Consider the following 22,495-nt stretch of genomic DNA (forward strand, 5'->3'; position numbering starts at 1 on the left):
AAAGAGCTGGTCTTAAAATATTGGGAGTTAACTTTCCACTCCAGTACCTTGCAGCTCAGCTCTAAATAATGGCCACCAAATAGGAACAGGCGGGGAAGAAGAAACAAGTTTTAATTAGCTGTACAGTGAGGGTCTTTGTCCCACAGATAGATTTGATTATACTGCTGATAACCTTCGCAAGGCTTGTTATCACATTACACTACGCCATTCTTCTCAGCTGAAGAAATTTTCCACACACCCCAACTAGACGTAGCAGCACTGAAAGAATAATGTCAGAAGTCCCTTCCAGATATTTTGGTGGGATTTTTCTGTTTGACCGAGTTTGCTCAACTGGGATGGAGCCAGGAGAGCTCAGTGGAGCTTCAGAGCAGCGAGTGATATCAACACAAGCCTCTGCCAACTCCTTGCTTACTGCTTGTTTACAGGGCTTGTTTGTAAACCTCTTTCTGCTATTTTCTTTACCCGGTACATGAAGTGCCTTAAATTAGCACCTGAAAATAGAATCTGATAGCAACAGTCCAACATACTCTGCATGAACTCACAGAAGGAAGAAATTCCAGCACGGATATTACCAGACATGCTGTGACCACACCATCAACCTGCTATGATTACAAACCTCAAGCTTTCCACAGAACTGGGCAAGTTACGGAGGGGGAAAAAAAGAGGAAAAAGAATAGAGCAACCTGTTCCCTCTATGGCCTCAGCCCTTCCACTACACTGTTGTGCACTTGTGAAAAATGTGCCTATCACTGTGCTTCACTCCCCATTGCTGCCAGCTCTCACATAGCACCAGGCAAGGAGAAAAATCAGAAAAGTGACATTGGAAAAAGAAAGGTTTTGGATCCAGCAGAAGGCTTTTGGTATGAAGACAAGTGATCCCGGAAGTGAGCATATGCAACTTAGATCATTCATTTCCAGTTGCGGCACCAGCCAAGAACGAAGCCTTCCTGCTGTACTCAGATAAGTAGCTCTAATTTAGTAGGGCTCAGACAGCAGTCGTTAACAGCAGGATTCCTTCTCCCTATCCAAAGCAGGGAAACTAGAAACCCCTTCACAAACTGTCTCCCTATAGGATACAGTAGATGTGATGCTCGTAGTCCATGCACTGAGGGATTAGTTCTAGCCCACAGCAGGACAGTTAAGCGCAGGATCAAGCACTTCCATCTCTTCCTTTCACTACTACTAGGGTAGCTGGAGCCCTCAACGTGCTTGCGAGGGGGCTGGCTCCAGCATTTATGTCCTATCTGCTATAAAACTGATGGATGACAGGCTGCAAAATCTGGTAGCTTTGGTGATGAGCAGAGAATGAGCTCATATATAACAATTAACAAAAAATAAATTGTCGATAATATAAACATATCCTGAAGCACAGATGTAAGAGTCATCTTGTGTTTATACCCATGGCTTCACCACTCCATTGCCCTTGCCATGTCCCTGTGGGAAGAGGACACCACCAGGCAGTAGCATCCCCGGACAAAGCACATACTGCTCGTGCTGACAGGTGTCGGTGCCCACTCATGTTCCTGAGTGGGATACAGGGAAAACTGTTTTCTCTTGTCCTCAGTTTGTCCAGATATGGATGTACAAAGAAAGGAATTTTAAAAAAATAAAATAAAATACACCTTTGACTTTTTTCTTCATAGTTTGTGACAAGTTCTGGCTGCTGTTTACCCCCATGGCAGCAGACCTGTCACCATTGACCTTCCCCATACACCTGTTACAAGTCCAGATCATTGCTGGTTCGCATACCTCAGCAGGAAAGTTGGGCACAAGTTTCCTCTCCTGGTCTCACCTCCCTGCTGGACACACTCCTATCTGCAGGCTTCCCACCCCACACTGCAAATGGCTTTTTTGTTAGAATTTAGTGGGGCACAAGCTCTTTGAAGGGAGGGCCCTGGGCTGCTGAACCAGCGGGGTTAGCACATGCCCCTCTCTTGTAAGGGGTGGCCAGGACAGTTCTTGTGGGGACAAAGACAACACCGTGCTCCTCTCAGCTGGACTTTTCCTCTTGGGCAATGTGATGCCACATCTCTAATGGATGCCTGCTAGGCACAGCCTGCTGCTGACTGAACCCTGCTATTGTAGATAATACAGGGTGGTCTAACCTCAACAGCTGTGAGGGCCGGATTTGGGTCTACAATTCCCCCCCTCCCGCCTTCCCCACCATGGGTTGCATCCTGCCTCTCCCTCCCCAGCAGTGGCTAGCCCTCTCCCACCCCGCCACTGCAGCGACTGCCGAGAGCAGCCTTGGGGCCAGTCACACACTGCCTGCAACAAGGTGCTGCCACGGACCACAGCCTGATGGAGGCCCCGATGCTGGAAGAAACACATGGACATCTGCCCCTCCACTGCTTCCCTCTCCTCCCAAACGCACACACCTCCTGTCAACAGCAGCAGTGTTTTGCCTTTGTGTCGGAGGACAAGCTCAGCGGCTGGAGGGTGCAGTCGTTGCTCCGAACAGCTGTTCTCCATCTCTTCCAGGGAAGAAGCTGGTGGGCCGGATGGATCAGTGCAGCAGCCTGGAGCTGGCCTGCAGGCTGCCAGTTGGACCACACATAACACTTCCAGCAGTTGTGGCAAGCTGCTAGCGTCTCTGATGGCTCCCGAGCAATGCACTGCTGCCCCTTCCACCAGGGGGCTTGTTACGAGGTACTCGCATCTGTAACACACATATAACATCTAGTCAGCCTTTATAAATTAAACCTTTATAATAAAGTCTTGTTTTCGCAGCTATTCTGAAGCATGATCCTTCTCTTTAGGAAGAGATTTTAAAGTTTTTTCTTTTCATGCAGAGAAAAAAGGAATCATCTCCCCCTTTTTCCTGCCCTTGCCTTTCCATTAATTCTTCTGCACAGCTCTGTCCATTTGTGTTAATTATTCCCTCAGTCTTCCCCTCTTCCTGAAGAATTTAAAAAAAAAAAAAAGTGTTTTGGAAAAAAATAGATTTGAGCAGAATTCAACAGAAAAGCACTAGTCTCACTCAGATCATTCAGCTCCTTAAGCATCAGTTTGAAGTTGCCCTCCTCAGACCTATTTCAACTCCTTAGAGCAGAACTAGTGATGGCAAGTCCCATCATTCATTTTCACCCCAGTGCTATGCATATTTATTAATTTCTTTTAATAGAAATTGCTGTGATGAAAAAGCAAAGCATGCAGCTAAGATCACAATTACAGCAAATAATTAACCACTCAGGATTCAATGTACCTCTCTGCAAATGTTCCTTTCATATTAAGGCCTTTGGCAAATTGAGATGTATAGTAAATCATACAGAAAAATAAGCCTGGTCATTGAAAGGTGAGGGAGAGAGTATTCAGCTGAAGCGTAAATTCCAATTTCAAAGAATACTTTCTCTCAGCCTTGTAACACCAGACAACACTTCCAATAAAAATAAAAATAAAAATAAATCAACTGAAACACCCTAAAAGACACCATTTTGCAACATCATCTGTTGAGTGGATCTTTAGGTACCAACAACATTCCAAGATATCTTTAGGGACTCTGAATTCACCTATAAGAACTATGAACAAACTCCCAAACTACACTCCAGCTCAAGGTGTGAACCGTCGTTCATGGGAAAAGTTACCAGGAATTCTCAGACTATTAAGAAATTTTGAAGCCAATACTCTGAAACTGTTTGCGGTTATAGCTCCACTTCCACTCTTGCAGAAAAGTTCACCATCTGATATAATTTTGGTTAAACGAAAAGAGAGCATTTTTTAGACTACTTCTTAACTATGTAAAGCACTTTAAGATACCTTCCTCTCTCTCTTTTGCTCCAGTCCCAGTGGTTTTGCCTTTGTTTGCACTGCTGATTGAGCCTTTCTAAGAGACACTTTGACCACTCATTCAGTGCTTCACTTTCTCCTTACTTACAGGATCTTTCTCTCCCATGTCAGAGGATGCTGCTTTGGCCTTCAGAAGAGGTTTGCTAGAAACTAAAACAATTTAAAAATATAAGTGACTGTCAAGCGTTAGATTAATACTGGAGTACTGGAAATCAGAATGTTGTATTCTAATTAGTTGGCAGGTAGTTCATGATCATGATAAATTTCATACTCTAGTTGACACATTTTCAAATGTTAATGTCCTCTAGAGGAATAAGCTGTGTTGTAATGACTGGAATAATGGCTTCTGAGGTGAGCATTCAGCTTATTACAGTTTCAAGTCCTGGCACTCAGCGTACATAGGTGTTAGGTTATACACTCTACAAAAAGGAAATAATTATGACTGTATAATGCAAAAAGGTTTGCAGAAAAGGAGTTGTGAAGAGGATCTGAATCATGGGGAGAACAACTTCCTTCGTCAGTGTGAAACAATAGTTAATCAAGTGCTGCGTATAACATAGCAGACAAGCGCTCACAGGCATCCCAAAAGCCATGATGCTCTGGATAACTGCAGCAAGTTTCTCAGTGGTTGTACAGTTTAAGCTGAAGCCAAGGTTTCCTGGTGAAAGGGAGCTGAGGCAGATCGCACAAAAGAAACAACAAGGAAGAGGGAAGTTGTGCTGGAAATTTGTTCCCGTGGCAGCCAAGAAGGGATCCATTCAGAAGCAACAAGGTCTGTTTTAAGAATTGCCATTTTTAAAATGTAACAAAGCATTGGAGAACTCTTGTCTTGTGAACCACATGCTCCTTATAAGCAAGGGTTTTAACTCCAGTTTCCTTCTCCTCTAATGCTCCCACTGTCTTGCCCCACAAACATGTGAGCAGACAAATACTAAAACTTGAAAGAGCTTAAATATTTACACAAACCATAACAGAGCTGGTGCAGAACCAGCATAACATCCTAGACTTCTTTCCTTCAGGTACAGAATTCCCCTGCAAGTACTCTCTCAATATCCAAATCTTCTTATGCAAAACCACACAGTATTATTCCCACCTAACTGTCTACTTGCCATTGCAAGTGGAATTAACCCTACTTGCATCCACTGATGATCCCACGGCCATGGATATATCCCACTGCCCTTTTAACAGTGACTTGTGTTTCGATGCCAAGGACACTGCGGTGATTTATGTTTTCCTACGACAAGCAGAATCATCTGCTGAGCAGCAGTTGTGGCCTTATTTGCTCAAGTATTGCATAATCCTACCTTTGCCCCTGGAACGTCGCTTTAAAAATGTCCTCTGTCAAAAGCCACTCTGCAATCAACATTGCTGACCATGTGTTATTAATTAAGTAATTTTACAAAATTAGAAATACAAATCACATTGTTTTCAACCAAAATAACGATCTACCAATTATTCTGCCAAAAGAAATGACTTGTAGCTTTTGGCAGGTCTTTTCCCTTTGGCCATTGTTTTCTTAGTTATTAACAAGGTTACAGTTGGTCCTTTTGATTAAAAAGTTTTTTGGCCAGAATCACTGCTATGGGAAAACAAAACCTGAAATTCAATATCCTTCTAGAATTCTTTTGAAATTTGATCTCAGCACCAACGAGAGAGGAAGGTGAGGGGCCACAGGGGACACATTTTGTAACTTTTTAATTTTCTTTCCAGCTCAAGAGTCTTAAAGATGAGACAAACAGGACTGCAAAGCAAAAAGAAAATGTTTTTTGTTCACTTGTCTCCTTGTAAAGGCACTCACTGAATTACTTAGGAGCTGACTGTAACATAAAACCTTTAAAAATACAAATTAGACTTATGGAATATACAAGATAGAATAAGGCTACATGAGTGAGCTGTATCTCCGCCATTCTTTCTAAGTAGAACATCCACATAGTCCTAGAAGGCCCTTTCAGCCCCCCTAAAGGAAGATAAAACTCGGGACAACAGAATCCGTAACTTTCTCAAATTAGAAAAGAATCTTTAAAGAATATGTATAGTGAACAAAGAAATGTTAGAATAAAATGATAATTTTTAGTGTGACCAAAAAAACAACACAACAGATTGTAACACAACTAGATTCCAAGACAAGATGTGACACTGCTAAGCATCTCTCTAAAAGCAATCTTTGTCCTTCAGAACTTGGCACCACAGGTGATATGGAAGCAGTTTTGCATTAGAAAGATTACTTAGAAGGTAACACGTATGCAACAGGGCACTGCTGTACTCCCTTGGCAAAATTAAACTTCCATGCATTTACATTATAAGGGACCTACAGAAATAGGGACTGGCTTTACCCCATGCGTAATACTGCAAGAGATAACACATTATGTTTTGATAAGAAGTATCAAAAAAAAAAAAAAAAAGACCTGCACTCATTTTGTCACTTCAAAAGAGGCTATCAAAACAAGCTGGTGAACTATTCCTGTCATATTTGTGAGAGTCAACATCATGCAGAGGGTCACAAGTCTGCAGTAGCAGAAACAAACAAAAAGAGTAGAGTATTTCCAGGTTGCTCTACGAAATGGCTTTTGCCAGGTTCCTCAGATTGCATGTTTGAACAAGCATGTTAAGCACTTCAAGCTTGGAAGATTAAGGCTCGAGTATAATTAACTAAACAATTGCAGAAAATGGCACACTGGGGTGTCAGCCCTGCATATCAGCAGCACCAAAGGATCAAACATACCCCTCTCCATTGTTTTGCTTTCTCGCTCCATCAGAGAGAGCAAGTATAGATAATGAACCCAAACAGCAACCATGTGAAAACATCACTTTCAAGAAAAGACAGACTAGATCTTTCACAAGATAGACAAACTGAAGGGTTTGGGATTTTTTTTTTCCTCTTTTGCACATCTCTGACATTTACGGTCAATGATTTAGACTAATTAAACATCTGGCCCTAAAAGGAACACGATGTTAGTTGCAGTTGGAGCTCTGGCAAACAGCACACCGCTGTGTGGAAGTGACTTCAGCAGCTTTCACATCTCAACCTTTGCGATATCCCAGCAAAAGTCACGGCACAGCTACTGCTGGCCATCTGCAGACTTCTCCCTCCCCCAGTCACGCAGCTAGGGTAAATGCCACCTCTTCTACTCCCACGTGGTGCTCTGCCTGGCATGGGGGCAAACAAAAAAAGGTTCTTATTCAAGAAACCCTCTTCCAGAGCCAGTTCACTTTATACTTGGAAAAAAAAAATGGAAAAACAAGCCCTTCAAAATTAGTGCTTCGAAGGGGGACATTGAAAAACAAAGCCTCCTTGAATGTTCCCATTTGACTATAGAGATAGCAAGGCTAAAATTAAGTTGTGGAATAGTCTTGCTTGACCTTAGAAGAGAAAGATCATGCATTTCAAGACTTCTCGCTATTAGTAAGATTTATGGAATGCTGCACCAGTGACGCTCACAGAATGTGCATTACATTTGGCAAGAGGCCTGCAATCCAGCCACTTACTTCCATCGTGTATTATAATGCAGAAACAGAGTCACACCTGCAAAGCCTATGACAAATGACATTTCATTAACTTTGAAGACTGCCGGATCATTTTCCCAGGCTACATGTGAGCCGGGCCATTATAGTCCTTTCAACAGCCCATCATGAAAAGAAAGTCAGTATAATGTCCCAAATATTTCAGGGAGTAAATACTTCTCAATTTGTTAATGATAAAGTTCTGTGTCAATTAGACGTAATGGGATAAAAGCCTATCATTAGAGATCCTAGGCCACACAAATTTAGAATGGTATTTCCCACTGCTTGCTGTGTCACTTCCCTACCACCCTTTCTCCCTCTTATTTAATTCTTTACTGTTTCAAGTGCCTAGCAGAGTGGTCCAGTACATTTCACACAACCCAATTTCACGTCAAACAATCTTTCCAGGTATTTTAATTTCATTCCCTTGATGATTTCATGGGATCAACAAATCAAACTGCGAGGTTTTACAAACATGAAATGTCAACAGAAGAACATAGGATGTAACACCTCGGCTGCTTTCTTTCCAAATAGAAGGATTCTCTTCTCCCCACCCTCCGTTAGCTTGGTTACAGCAAGGAAACCCTACTTAAATCATACACGTTACAGATGTATTAGGACACCAATCCGTGCTGCTGATAGAGCAGGGCTTACAAAACAGCTCCTTGTACAGCACACGCCAGCGCTTTGCTCATCGTGACTTCTGTTCCCTGGAGTAACAGCACTTCTCTCTGCACCAGTGGAAGGAGAGGTGGGGATTACTCACATGTATAAAGCTAAGCACATTTTTAACAGCTTTACTACACCAGGGCTCAGGACTTCAGACAACACGGCTTCCATGTGAAATTTAATACAGCTAAGGCCTGCAACTGGATCCCACTAGTGTGTGAGGTGCTGTGGGCAACAGATCTGTGGGGTAATTCAGCCCCCAAGGGCATTAGCTGCGTCCCAGTGGCCTCACAAAAATCTTGGGAGCAGGACAGCATTTGCCCCAGCTCTCTGGTTGCTTCTCCAGGCTGTTTCAGAGGACCTCACAAACACAGGGGGAAAGTCCTGTGCTATTCCTGGCACAAGGAGAGAAACATTTGCCATCAACAGGCAGGTCCCCCTTCTGCCTGGCCAGAAGAGCTGCACACAGAGCGACAGCCTTGCTCTCCATGTGACTGGTCCATCAGTCTCCACTCCAGCTTATCCTGAGGAAGTCACCAGAACATCATGATTCCTCACAACAGAGTTAAACTGTAACTTCTGAAAAATACCAAGGTGCACACAGATCACAGCTTATACAGATCACAGAGAGAAAACACCTGCATATCCTCCCTCAGAATCAGGGCCGGCCCTCTACACCATCTCGTTATACTTCTAGTTGCCAGAGCCACCTTCTTGCTCTGAGCCTTGCTCAGCCACGAAGGAATTCAATTGGGATTAAGCAACAAGAACTGCAAAGTCTTAGAGCTGCGAGATCTCTGTCAGTGTTTGCTGGCTTCTCGAGGAATCAGACTGGCAACATTTGTAAGTGTACTGAAAAACTACATCTAGTTTGAAAGCAAACAGTACACACACACGCAAAAATGCACCGATTAGTATTGGTCTTCCTACTGCTGCAGTTCATTTCCAGAGCTACAACCTCAGGAGCCAACTGGGGACCTACCTCTTAGGAGCACTTTAATCACAAAAATGCAAATGAGCTCAACAAAATGCAAAGCACCCATGAAGAGAAATAAAGAATCTCAGGTGGGAGCGTGGCAACACCATGCTGCTGTTCTCTAAGGAAAGCCAACTCCATGGGTAAAAGCACAGTTTGGCTACTGTAAACATGCCAAGAAAGTCCCATCCCATAGTGTTCAGTACAGGAAGAAACACCTGAAAGAAGCCTGTCACATCCAGCTGGCCTGTAACAATTAGTTCTATCTATTGTGTGATCCACTTAGAACAGAGTATACTATTTTAGATTGATTCAGAAGCTGCTGAATCAAACACCACCACCATGATCTAAACCAGGTATTGACTGATCTGTGTCAGCATCCTGTTACATTGAAACTTACTATGGCAGGTTTCATCCATTTATTTTTCCTGTTTAGGAGGTTACGTTTGTATGTGTCTATATTACTATTGTATTTCAGCTACATACCCTACAGTAAATAATCTTAATGATCAAATGACAGGCTTCAACTCTCTCTGAGCAGAGTTCATCTGATTTATTAAAGTGACACTAGACATTTACTCAAGGAGTAAACAGAACTGACATTACAGGATGATCTCTAAGGGGAACACTCCAGGGTTAATACTGAGGAGAAGTAGTGGCTACACATTCCGTTCCTTTGTATTTCTTGGCTAATTCTTTACTTTCTTCTTTTTAATCTCCCTATTAGTATTACAATATTATTTGTGATCTTTAGGCAACAGCCTCTGAAAGCGAGCCCACAAAACGTGGTCAGTCTTTACAGAAAAGCAAGAATTGCTTTAATCTGGAGAAAAATCTGGAGAAGCCCAGGGACTTCTCGTCTGCAACACAGTCTTCTCAGGGAAACTGAATACCGACTCCACCGTGGGGTTCCCCACCTTGACATGCAGGAGTCATTGAGCTCTGGTCAAATCTCTTCACCTCATCTCTAGTGACACTACTTGACAACAGCAGTGCTGTCCTTCACCCCCAGTCCCCAGAAACATCATTCACATTTACCTTTTCTCATTAGGATCATGGTTTTGTAGCTGTTAAAAAAAAGCAAAGGGAAGCAGAAGAAAAGAAAGAAGAGGAACTATGTATCTGCAATAGGATAACACTGGAAGATTTATCTTAAGTGCAGTGTTTTCTCTTACGACATACAGATAAAATGACACATGGATTGGAATGGCTCAACCCAGCAAACCTGTCCCTTCTGTGAATGGCAGTAAGAAGCTGATTTGCTCACTCTGGGTAGCCAATTAAATTAAACTATAAGATAACTGTTCTGTCATTTGCACAGAAGAAAAGCACATCCTTCAAGTTTAGGGCAACAAAATAGCCTGTTTCAAGACATGGCTCTGGTGACCATCCATCCCCACCTATGTCAGTGCAGAAAACAAACCTTCCCAACGTACCAGAAGGACGAACTATTAAGACAATAGTAATTTGTAAGTTGGATACAAGATTTCACACTCAGAAGTAAATGGAAAAAAATCCTCTGAGATCCTGAAAGTGACACTCGTGGGAACAAAATGTTTTCAGTGCTCAGACTTCTGCAACCAAAATCAGCAGAAAAGGAACTGCGTTACTGTCATTTTTTAAATCACAATCAAGAGCCCAATGCAGTAACATGCATCTGAAGAGCAGAAACAAAATGTCAGCAGAGTGCCACTAAGGGCTTCTCCACAGTTCTCAGCTGGACACACAAGTCCTCTGATGGTCTGGTGACTGCTAGGGAGAAGACATCCCCTCAGAGGAGGAAACGATATCCACTGACATTACAGAAGGCCAGGTTAGGCGAGCAGTAGTAACACCTGCAAGGCAACTCTAGGTGGTCTACTAGCAAGCAAGCATTACCTTCTCTCACACCTTTTTTTGACAGATGTTTTGACAGTCCTTGAACAAAGCTGAAGCAGGGCCAAACAGCTCTCATTCCCTCAAAAAGGAAGTGCTTCTAACTTGTGCACAGTGAAGGAGAGAAGTTTGTAATGGACACCACTCAGATTACAGAAATTAAGAAATGCAGCGTAAATGAGACGTATCACTAAGTAAAATCCTTGCCTTGGCTACACCAGCCAACACAAGGATAAAGCCTGGATTACCTTGCTTGAAATCTGTCATTAAAACAAAAGTTTAGAAGAGCTCTGCCACAATACTAGTAACAGTGAAGCTGCCATAGCAGAAAGGCTACCTCTGGCACAACCATCATTTCCCCTCCCCTCACATCTAACCCCACTCCTTCTCATCCTCCCCTCAGACAACTGCGTGTCTGCCATTAAAAGGGAACACAATAAGAAATGCTTTCTTCTGCTATATGTGTAAGGAGATGCCTTGTCCTTGAGACCAGAAGGTTCAGGCTTCTCAAGCACCACTTTTAAGCTAAAACTTGGTTAAAATGCTGCAGAAAAACTGTAACTATTTAAAACAGTTCATCTGCAAACACTGTCTCACACGAGGGTCCACATCTGCGACTGGCATAATTCAACATAATGCTCCTTCAGTCAGTAGTGATACAAGCAGAACTTATGGCTTCAAACTTAAGAGGCCTTTCTACCATAACCACTGAAGACAGCTGGAAAATTATATTTAGCTGCAACCAGCCATTTAACCTGGCATTGTCATTAAAAATGTCTGTTTCCTTGACTCATCCATCATCAAAGCATAATAAACTTGTAGTCAAAATGATATCACTTCTACTGTTGCTGCCAATCTTGCCTTAATGGATTTAATTTAGTAAAATTTGAAGAAAAAAAAAAGTTTCCATGTGCCTGCTGCAGACAGCAATAGTAACAATGGCTTCATAGGGACTGTGGAAAAAAAAACAATCAATTCCACAATGGCAAAGTGTTCTGCCAACCGGATGTTGCTAGGGTACCGCAGGGTTGGAGGGACTTACCTTCACAGGGCAAAGCTGAACCTACCTGCCCTTTCAAGGAAATGGAGTGAAAAGAGTTAATCTTTCCTTTTCCCGATTTGATTTTCTCTGCAACACATGCCACTGGCTGAAATCCAAGCCCAGGAGGGTTGTTTGCTGTAGTATCAGGAGGGTTTGTGGGGAGAGTTAGGAGGGTTAGGCCTCTGCACCTGTAGATAACATTGCAACATCTCACTTTGTAACATTCATGAGATGGCATACTGATATTTATTCCCCTTTGGCTATTTGCCTCGTTCAAAAGTTTTGTTCTTTAATTTTCCATTTCTTCCAGTCACTCAGGATGACGGGCCCAAACTGAAGTTTTAGGCCTTTTCACCAATCTTGACAAGTCCAATGGCTTCTTCCACTACATGAAAATAGCACCCACTACAAAAGAGTTTATTTAAGCTCTGCATTCAAGGCATGCACTCCACAGCTAAGATAGTGACTTTGAAAGCTCTGGTAGCAAAACCTATGCTGAAGTCACTGAGAACTCTGCTTGGGTCCTGACAGCAACGGATTGGTAAAATGGTATTTTCGGCACCTACAGACAGGTTTCTACCAGTGTTAGTCCTGGTGTCTCCATCACAAAGCAAAGCCAAGAATAGGAAAGATTGTAATAAATCAAATTTCACTCCAATGCGAGCAAGAGTGGCTTTCTATTTAAATTAAACCAGGACTATGACACATGAACAAATGGCTTTAAGTTGCTCAGGGACACCTTTTGACTTGAAATAAGAAAGAGGTTATTATACCAACAACTTAAATACAGAAATACAACTCTGTAACAGCTTTCTTGGGGCCAACAAGCCTAACTAGCTTTAAGGATGTTGAAAAGATTTTTTTTAACCATTTTAACAATTTTTTTAGCAGAGAACTTAATGTCATGTCCTATTACTCCTTTCATTTTTACACTTATGCTCCTCCTGCATTACTCAGAAGTATTTTAGGGGGCAGCACAGGTATGGACACATTGTTTATGAAGAAAAACAGAAGGGAGAAACAGAGGCAGGGTTAGAAAAAACCACCTTTTTCCTCAGTGGATGTGTATAATAATCTGTTTTCCCTCTTAAAATAAATAAATAAATAAAGAGCTAAAGGCTTTGGCAACTAGTATTCATTCTCTACTGGATTTCTTCTGGGAGCTGAGCATTTTGCATTCACACTCTGAGGTGCAAACAGGGAATTCATCTGGGGACTCAGCCAGTGTAATATTATACCAATGGGTTGATTCAGGAGCAAAATCTTCAGAGACTCACACTGCTGAAATTCTGGAGAGGAAAAAAGGAATGACCAATATGCAAGTAACTACATGTGTCAACGGGTTGTGACTGAAGCTAAAGGACTTGACTTTGCATTCCTCCTAAATTCAGGGGGGAAACTGGGGCCGGAGGGGTGAACCACCAGAAGTTTTGTTCAAGGAATGTAAAACAGAACACAAGGTCTATTGCCCTCACTGGGATTTCACAACCACTTAATACTGGTTATTTCATTAGAGCCAAAGCAGAATCAAACCTCAGGTCTAAGGAAGCCCTTAAATAAGTCTTTACTAATGTCATATTATTTTAATGGTGTAAATCCACAGGAGTCAGTAGGGCTATCCAAGATTTACAGAGATATAAATGTAAGCAAGATTCAACACTTAAAATGTAAGTTTCTTAGACCTATGACATGTTCATTTGCTAGTCTAAGCAGAGGCATAAAAATCATCAGTGAACAGATGCTAAGCAGAGAATAACAGTGAGAATCAGATCTTGCCTCAAAAAGCTTCCCAAATCGATGTATAAAGAAAAGTATGTGTTTGGGGCTACTGATCCATGCTGGTGAAAACCAGCATCATTCCAGTAACAGAGGAACATCCACTTTTGCTGGCCAAGGCTGTAGCCCTTGACTATCTTTTCCTTCCCACAGGGAGGGACACAGCTCTAATCTGGATGGGGCACTGCACAGATGTGCTCACCTCAAACAACACACCTGGCATGACACATCATGCCAGCTAGGACTGATAGATGTTAACCAGGGAAGACAAGTCAACACATGCTTAGCCTTTCTGGTAAATCTGCATCACTTCATTCCTGAAGAAGAGCAAATCACCCTCTGGAGTCCACAGAGGAAGGCTTATTTCAGCAGCTGAGGTCCTTTTCTCCAGTCTACAGTTGAGAAATGCTGCCTTTTTCCAGTCAATATTTGCAATATATCAGGATCCTGAGGGGAAGAATAAGGACCTGATCTGCTTCTTGCTTACGCCAGGGTAAATTAGAAACAAACCCATCAGTGTTAACGGCCTTCCATGACTATAAAACAGGTGTAAGTGAGAGAAGAAACAGGTCTATAAACTCATCCGAATTTAAAAATCAATGTATTATTTTTCAATCATGCAAAGATTAGATTACATTACATACACACACGTATACAGTTTTTAAAGCCTCTCCAAGAAATCAGAGAGAAACTAAGCAGGGCATATGGAAATTTAACTGTTTGCTCATAAAAAGCTGCTAAAATCTGCCAAAGTTAAAAGACACTGTGCAGTCTACTATACAGCCTTGTTGAAATAAATTTAAAAAGCTGCATTTTTAACTATGACTACCTGATGGGTGGAGCAGAAGCCTTACTTGTCTCAGATAAGCAATATTTCTGTATTTTTAAATTAAGAGTTTGGGGTGAGTTGGATTTTTTTTCTTTTTTTGTTCCTGAATGTCAGGATCGGATTTCTACGGCTTTAAAAAAAGCGCTTCTTAGCGCTGCCTCAGGACTGTTTGATGCTCCTTTGCTGCCACCAAGTGGAAAAGAACCATTACGGCTAAAATTTTCACGAGGAGCGTAGAGCAGACGCATGTGCCAAAGGCCTCGGCTAAATGTGCTTTCTTTTCCCGCTCTCCTCTCCCCGTTTTTACCTCAGCCTCTTCCTGGGCTGGAAAGGAAAGGGAAGCGGCACCTGCCGCCATCTTGGCCACATTGTCACCTCCATCAAAAGCAACTGCGAGCACATACTGTGCAAAGAGGCACATGCTGGGGAAAGAGGCACTGATAAACATAAAAAGAGGAGCGGGGACGTAATAAGCACACGCTATCTCCACAAAACACCTCGAATGAAAGGCGTAAGGAAGGGCCTCCTTGAGTATTCAGTGTTTCCTCCGTAACATACCCTCCCTTTGCGTACTCGCAGACCTGCTTTCCTCCGCTGGGTGACACGGGGACGCTTTGTGGGTATAAAAGGCGTAAGGGGGAGCAAATTCTCCTTTTCTCCTGTAGAGGGACCGAAGGATAGGGCGACACGCACCGGAAAGCAAACAGCGCCTCCCAGCCGCGCTGGCGTGAGTTAACAACTGGCCGCCATTTTAGGTCCCGGCCTGGGCGCTGACTGACCACAACATGGCGGCGAAAGGGCAGCTGCCAGGGCGGCCATGTCCTAGAGAGCGGGTGTGTGGGGCACACGGAAATGGCCACCCTTGAGCGCTGTGGTGATTGCTCAGCTGGGGCTTTTACTTATATCCATTTTGTTACACTAATAGAAAAAGAAAAAAAGCGTTGTGTTTTTTTTTCAGTGAACCATTTAATCTGCCTGTTGTGTTTGCCTAAACCATGCATGATACACCTATGTATTTAAACAAGATAGCTGATGCCAAAGCAGATACCATTGGGGATTATATTCCATAAAAGATAAAATCTGTCTATAGCATTACAACGTTGATGAGTCAGCTTCTTTTTGTTGAGATACATGAAGAGGAGTAAGGAAGAAACTTCTGTTTTATTGCTTTATGTACAGATGGATAGTTTGTGTCTAGGACTGCAGCCCCTGCTGGAGGGGCCTAGTGGAGAGAGCTGAGAGATATTTCTATGCAGGTGCTACAAAGGAATCAAGCAGTGCATGTTGGTTTCAAGGGATATATACACCGTTCACCTTTCCTTTTAATTTAAACTAATTTAACGTACTATAAGATGTTTTCCCTGTTTTAATAGATCTTGTTTTTGTTGCAATTACTGTCATTTAGGTAATATCACACAGATGTGCCCAAGGAAGCCAAACTTTTGAGAAGCCCTGAAGAATTTCTGGCAGTATTTCTTTCATTCAAAGTTAAGAGACAGGAGAGCCACCCAGTTGAATTATGTTGAAAGCAGACATAGGAAAAGCAGACGAAAGACTGAAAAAGAGATGAAATGGCCTTTAACCACAAAGGTAATTAAACAAAAGGATTTGCACACTGTTGTGGTGTAATCAAACTGAAAAATGCCTGCCTCTCTTTAATGTATACAAATAAGCTAACCTACTAAAAGTCTCAGATACACTAAATGTGGAAAAATGGCAAACTTCTAAGCTTATGGTTATCTGGTTCATTTTCCAGATGTCTTCCAAAACCTAAATTTTAAGATGCATTCTTCAGTTACGTCACAAAGAAATGCTCAGATAGCTTAAGAACATGGGGCCCACAGATGTGTTAACACACACAGTGCCAGCAAAGACACTCCAGTTAACACCAGCTGAGAATCAGCTTTTTGTTTTATGTTGGTTGGTCTTTGGCTTAGATGCTTGAATAGAGGAAATCATTGCTAATCTTTGCCAGCTGAACTAGTAGCCACTGAGGTTTCTGAGGCCAGCAGTCTATCCAGCGCAGGCCTTGTCTTAAGTGACTTTGAACCTCAAATTCTTTTTGGACAGAGATGAATTTACCACTGTGCTTTAACTTAAGGCTTGGCTTAGTTATATCTTGGCTTTTTGCTCAGAGAATGAAAGTTCCATGGGGTCAGAGGACTGCAGTTCAGAAGTCACTGTAGCTAATGGCAGAATCTAGTCTCTTTACCTTTTGAAAACCTGCGCAAGCAAATCTGAGGGCAAAATCTGGTCCTTACTTTTTTTCTGCTAGTACAACCTTACCTGGATGGCCGAAGGCAAAAAGGAAAACTGTTTCCAAGCTTATTGTGTTCTTGTTAAACTTTTAAGTGGGCCAAATCACAATCTGGGCAGTTTGTCCTGGTTTCAGGAAGAAAAAAAAATCACTATAAGGAACGGGTACATCTAGAAATATTCACTTATGTCCAAAAATGACTCATCTGCCAAAATTCCTTTGTGTAATCCTGTATATAAGGGACGAGGTTGATTTCTTAGTCTTTAATGACCTCAGTGTCTTGTAAAAGAGTGCCTGTAAAAAATAAAAAGCACCACCACCAAAAAAAAAAAAAAATTAGACCAGACTTCAGTCTCCATTTTACCAACTCAAACCTGGACTGGCTTCACAGTCTTTAAAAAAAAAAAAAAAAAAGGCAAACAGTCTAACAACAGTAAAGTTTCTTTTCGTTATTTTTCAAGTTGTGACAGAATACTTATGTTTCAGATTTTTAATACATTTATCATAGTTAAACTTTGAAAAGAAGTAAACTTTCACTGGAGTTATATCTTAGGAAGGTGACACGTGAATGAATTCCGTTTAGTTAAATTGATACGAACTCCAGTGTGATATTAATGTGAATTAAGCAGATGCATAGGAAAGCATCATTTGTCTACATGATTTTTTTTTTTTAATCTGAATAAAGCTACATTAATGCAGTGCTGTTGCAGAGTTGTTCAAGATCTGTAGTTCTTCAAATACAGGATGTTACAGAGCCCTGTCATTATCTGAGATAAATTGGAATTTAACTGTAGAGCCCATATTCCTCTCAAAGCTGTTTGTGGCCTCAAAACTGTGCGGGGGGGTCATTAGTGCCAATGACCATGCATGGGAAAGCTGGAACACGTGCAAATTTAGAGCCAATTTCTACTATGTCATTTTCCAACATTTCTCTAGAGCCTTAATCTGGATAGATTTTCACTGGGATAACTTTTCTCTTTAACCTCCTGACAATGTTTTTCTTTTTTTTTTACCTCAAGGAAAGAAAGTTACAGCCTGTAGAAAAACACAGAAGTTTTAGCTAACATTGGGAATGCAACCTATACTTAAAGAACCACGTTTCTGAGCACAACTGTAAGAATAACTGTTCAACCTTTCCAGGAAAAAAAACAAAAAATAGGCACACAAAACAGCCATGACAGAGACCAAACAATACAGGTAGTTAAAAGCTGGCTAAATTATACAAATCTGGGAAGAGATCATTATAATACGGAGTTCAGGCACTTTGTGCAAGTATGAGTGGTAAGCCTTCTACATAATAAAAGACAAACAAGCTTAACAAACTCTGTCTCTGCATCAAGGAAGCCGCCTTTAACTAGCAGACAAACTTCACTGGAAATCAGAGGCTTAAAATCAGCTAGATTTTAGTGCTGTTTTTGCTATACAATACATATAGACATGCATACCTCCATAAAAACAAATTCTGTTCTTTTGTGCTGGACTTTTACTGCTCTGTCTCTAACTAAATCGAGTTGAGATGACTTACAGGAATAGAGCCTATGATGTTATACACAATCACCAACAGTAGCATTTCATTAATAATACACACTTTTGATTCTGATAAACACTGAGAGAACTGTCTGCCATTCAGGAGATGCGTAACATGCAGGTGGATGTGTACTGTGTACATACACAGCAGCACCACGTGAGATTTACTGCCTTGAGGAAATGTTCTCTCCATGGAAACATTGCACGAGAAAACATGTTTGGTCTTGTGTGTGAGTTGGGGAGTAGGTTTGTTAGCCCAGGGCAACAAATTAAAAAGATTGTTTATGCTGTCCAGCTTAATGATGTTTGTTACTAGGCATCTCTCCTTCTCACCATTTAATAATAGGGACAGTAACTCTGTGCCTTCAAACAACAACAAATTTGTTCCCACAAGGCCAAAACCACTCAAATGATGCAGAAAAAATAAACATTCTAGAAGACAGAAGAAAATAAAATCTGAAACATCTTCATGAAAACGATCATTCATATCAAATGAGAGGATATCAAATACTACTGCTTTTCAGGCAAGTTTACTTGTGTAACTCAGCAACTGCTTATTTACTGTAACAGACTGTGCTGGTAAAACACTGCTAAAATTTGCCCCTAGAATTGCTACTTTATAAGAGTTCATTTGCAAGCACAGCTAGACTCCATTTCTTTTTCTGCCTATTCTGAATTGTTGTTGTGCAAGATGTTTCACGAATTTCAGGTGATCCTTATCTTGGAAGTGATTTTGTTGATGTACTCTTCAGATAGCCACTCTAGGTACCTTAGAAATCGAGATTGGCTTGGTGTAAAGCTGGAACAGAATGAGACCCGTTTTCTATAACTTAATATAGATTTTAAATTCGTCCATGGAATGTGTCCACACTAGACAGAGAAGAAGCCTCTTGGCAATACTGAATTATCATACTGAATTGCTTCCATCCATTTGCTGGGACTGCCAAATTGAAATGATGCATTTCAAGGCAACCCTACACTGAAAAGTAAAAGATAGCCTCTTAAATGTTCCATTTATAAAGCTTTTTATTCACAGTCAAATTTAGTATCCCCTCTGAAATATATCACTTTACAAAATTGATACCTTGCCATTACAAGATTTCCACGCCATATTCACTCAGCTTAGAAGTAAAAACAAGCCTTCTCTCTTTTCCCTTTGGTACAGCTGATGAAAACTGAGCCATTCAAGGTCTGCTTCTTAGATCACCAGCACTAAGTATTCCATAGGTCTGTAATCTTCTCCTAAAGGGAAGGTTAAAAGTCAGCAAAAAGGCAAGTTGTTAGGTTTATCAGTAAAATATTATGAATGCATCATATTGGAAAGCAGAAGTGGAAAAAAAGACAAACACAAATGCTGAGGATGATAAGAGTGATCTGCAAGACAAAAGCATTCATATAGATTCTCTGGAACTCAATGCAAGGTATTAACACTCAAGCGAACAAGCAAAAAGAAAAATGATGGTATCATGCTGCAGAACCTTAATGCATTTTTTCCTAGTATGTGACAGATGATTCTAAAATGACAAATCGCATTATTTACTTTATATATCATTTCCCTTAAATTGCTGTAGCCTAACATTTTTTTTAATCACTGCCAATTAAACTTCTAAGAAATGTGTACGTGTAGGGTTTTTTTTTAACAAATGCCCCGTTTCAGCATCTGTACATTATGGCAAAGGCATAACCTGTCCACATTTGGGCTGCAACCAGTTTCAATTATTTTGTCTCTAAATTGGAAAGTATCTCTTGCTTTAAGTTTGCCAGACTTACTTTGCTGAACAAGCAGAACATCTCTGCAAAGTCACATGATCACTTCTCCGATTATATTCTGATTTGCATATCACTAAAATGTTTGGCTGAAGTTAATTTTTTTCAACTTCCAATTTACATAAAAAATGGTGTGCTGTTGTTCCCTTACACCTCAGCTCTCTAAAGCAGCTGGTCAGCAGTTGACAGAAGCCTTGTTCCAGGTCAACTACATCTCTTCTGGGATTGCAGAACCAAATCCTCATCAACCCCTGGCCCATGTTCTTTACTATGAAACCCAGGATTTTTCTTTACATTTGTAATGGCCCCAGCCCCAAAGTTTAAAAAATAGATTTTGGTCTCCCTCTTAATTCCAAGGAAATACTTAATCCTGAAGAATTAAGAAACTTATACTTAAGAATTGAGTTTATTTTTATAGTTAAGTTTCCAAGGTAATTTGATCCTTCTTCAGCTTTTATCATTCCAGATGACTATGTTCTGAGGAGATTTCCAATGAAACTGTAACATTAATACTTTTTGACAAGGCTTTATACTAGTATTGATTTTTACGACCAGGAGAAATTAGGATGACATAAAACATTCGCTCTTGAGGATGTAGTTCTCCAATAATAAAAATACCGAAGGAATAGAAATGAACACCAGTGATATGTTGACTTCCCAATTCATGACAAACATTTATAACAATGGGAATCAAATTTCTAGTAAGATTCCTCATTTGTTTCCAGTCACCGTAAGCTTTCTGTCTTTGAGGAAGATCAAGAGATATTTTCTAGGAACAGATCTGCAGCAACTTCACACAGCTGGGAGCAGACAGTTTCTACAGTCAGAGACTTCTGTTTAGTTCTGGTAAAAATCTCTTTACATGGCTGTGACAGTTAATGACTTGGGAGTTTTCTCCATGCAATATTTTTCTGAGAAGCACAGGTGTGGGGGAGAGGGGAAGGGTTCTCTCATTAGTCATTTAAAGATGCAAATAAGAAAAAGATAATTCGGGCTGAAAAAACACTTTGAGTAGGGGGCCTGACACCTACTATCAAGTCCCAAGCCATAGATTTGATAACTGAATAATTTACTTTTCATGTCCAACTGCAGCAGTTCAATGAAGCCACATTTATTCAAGGACCGGAGTTCTTTAATGTCAGTGGAAATTCTCCCACTGACTTCAAAGCAGATTGAATCAATGACCATATAATAACCTCCAAATTAGGTCATGCACAGAACTTCCATGGAAACCCCCAAGTACTGTTTGTTATTTTAATGCAGTTATTTAATGCTAACACTAGCATGGCTTAAAATCTTGAGTTGCATTTTCATTTATCTTCTAGTTTTTCTTTGGTAAGCTTAGAAAATTCCCCAAGTGGCCTTCTATCAAATTCTATTCATAGCTGCTAACTTCTCATGCTCTTAGCAATATCATTGCTTTATTGTGGCAAAGACTAGAAAGCAAGAAAAGTCCAAAGACCAGCAGCTAACGTATTAAATGCACATATCAAAACAGAGATGTAACTTTAAAAAGTAAATACTGTTTTCTCTTTTAACTTGAAACTTGAACACAAAACCCTCTAAGTTTGACATCATTGATTATAGCCTCTGGTTAGTCCAACTACATACATATCTGTACTGTAAATTAAGATTTTTACAATTTTTTCTCATTGCATTGGTTAAAAACATTCCCAGAAGCAGCAGTTTTAAGCCTTAATGTACTTGCAGTAGCAAAACCAAGATAGAGCAGGGAGGTGTCACATGTACCTTAATGCTCTCTTTAAATCCCTTAAGTTCGTTAATACTTAGTACCAGTAACTTATAATAGTAATGCTTTGCATTACATTTTTTTAACATTACATTTGCATTAACCAGTGCAGAATTGGCATTTCTGCAGCATATTCTGCACATACAGCAATGGCACTAGAAATCTCCCAGATATTTTCCTAGACTTTCGGGCCTTTTCAGAACCATTCTACAAACTAAGACTTACATCCATTCATGCACACAGACTGTGTTTGGTCATTTCGTATTTGAGATGAAGTTAAAAGTATATCCTGAAGTTCAGATGTTCCTAAGAACACTTCAGTGATATATAAAAATACTTGGCATTCACGATCGTGTATTTCAAGCCTCTTTCTACTAAGGCCAAGAGTCAGTAACAGGAGCATGGTGATGCTCCTCTGTTTGAAGGGGTTGTTTTCTTTGCATTGAAAAAGCCACAAACGCAGGCTTTGTCACCAGAACATCCATACAAGCCAAAAGCATTTGCAGAGTTGCATTTGTCACATGTATATAAACTGGCTTATCACGAATGCCAGCTACCTGTAAAATAATTAATTATACTAGACAGATTTCTACCTCAGTAACTCTCAGCTAATATCCTTGCATTATTCTTGTTTAAACATTTACCAATGAAAGCTGTGTACTTCACTGGACACTGAATTATGATCCTTTTTAGAAATTAACCTTTTAAAAGAAAAGCTGTAATTGAGAAGCTTAAGAGGA

The 22,495-nt window shown here is 40.8% G+C and overlaps 1 long non-coding RNA gene across 1 annotated transcript in view; it reads right to left on the bottom strand.

The window, feature by feature from the left end:
* Positions 1–16,904, bottom strand: part of LOC121068129 — a 282,842-nt gene extending 265,938 nt beyond the window's left edge. The window contains exons 1-3 of the long non-coding RNA XR_005818638.1: positions 15,036–16,904; positions 3,757–3,936; positions 2,379–2,659 (exon numbers count right to left, since the gene is read on the bottom strand). This is a non-coding gene — a long non-coding RNA (uncharacterized LOC121068129). The remainder of the gene's footprint in view (positions 1–2,378; positions 2,660–3,756; positions 3,937–15,035) is intronic.
* Positions 16,905–22,495: the final 5,591 nt, after the last annotated feature.

Source organism: Cygnus olor, chromosome 3 (assembly GCF_009769625.2).
Source record: "Cygnus olor isolate bCygOlo1 chromosome 3, bCygOlo1.pri.v2, whole genome shotgun sequence".
Lineage (NCBI taxonomy): Eukaryota > Metazoa > Chordata > Aves > Anseriformes > Anatidae > Cygnus > Cygnus olor.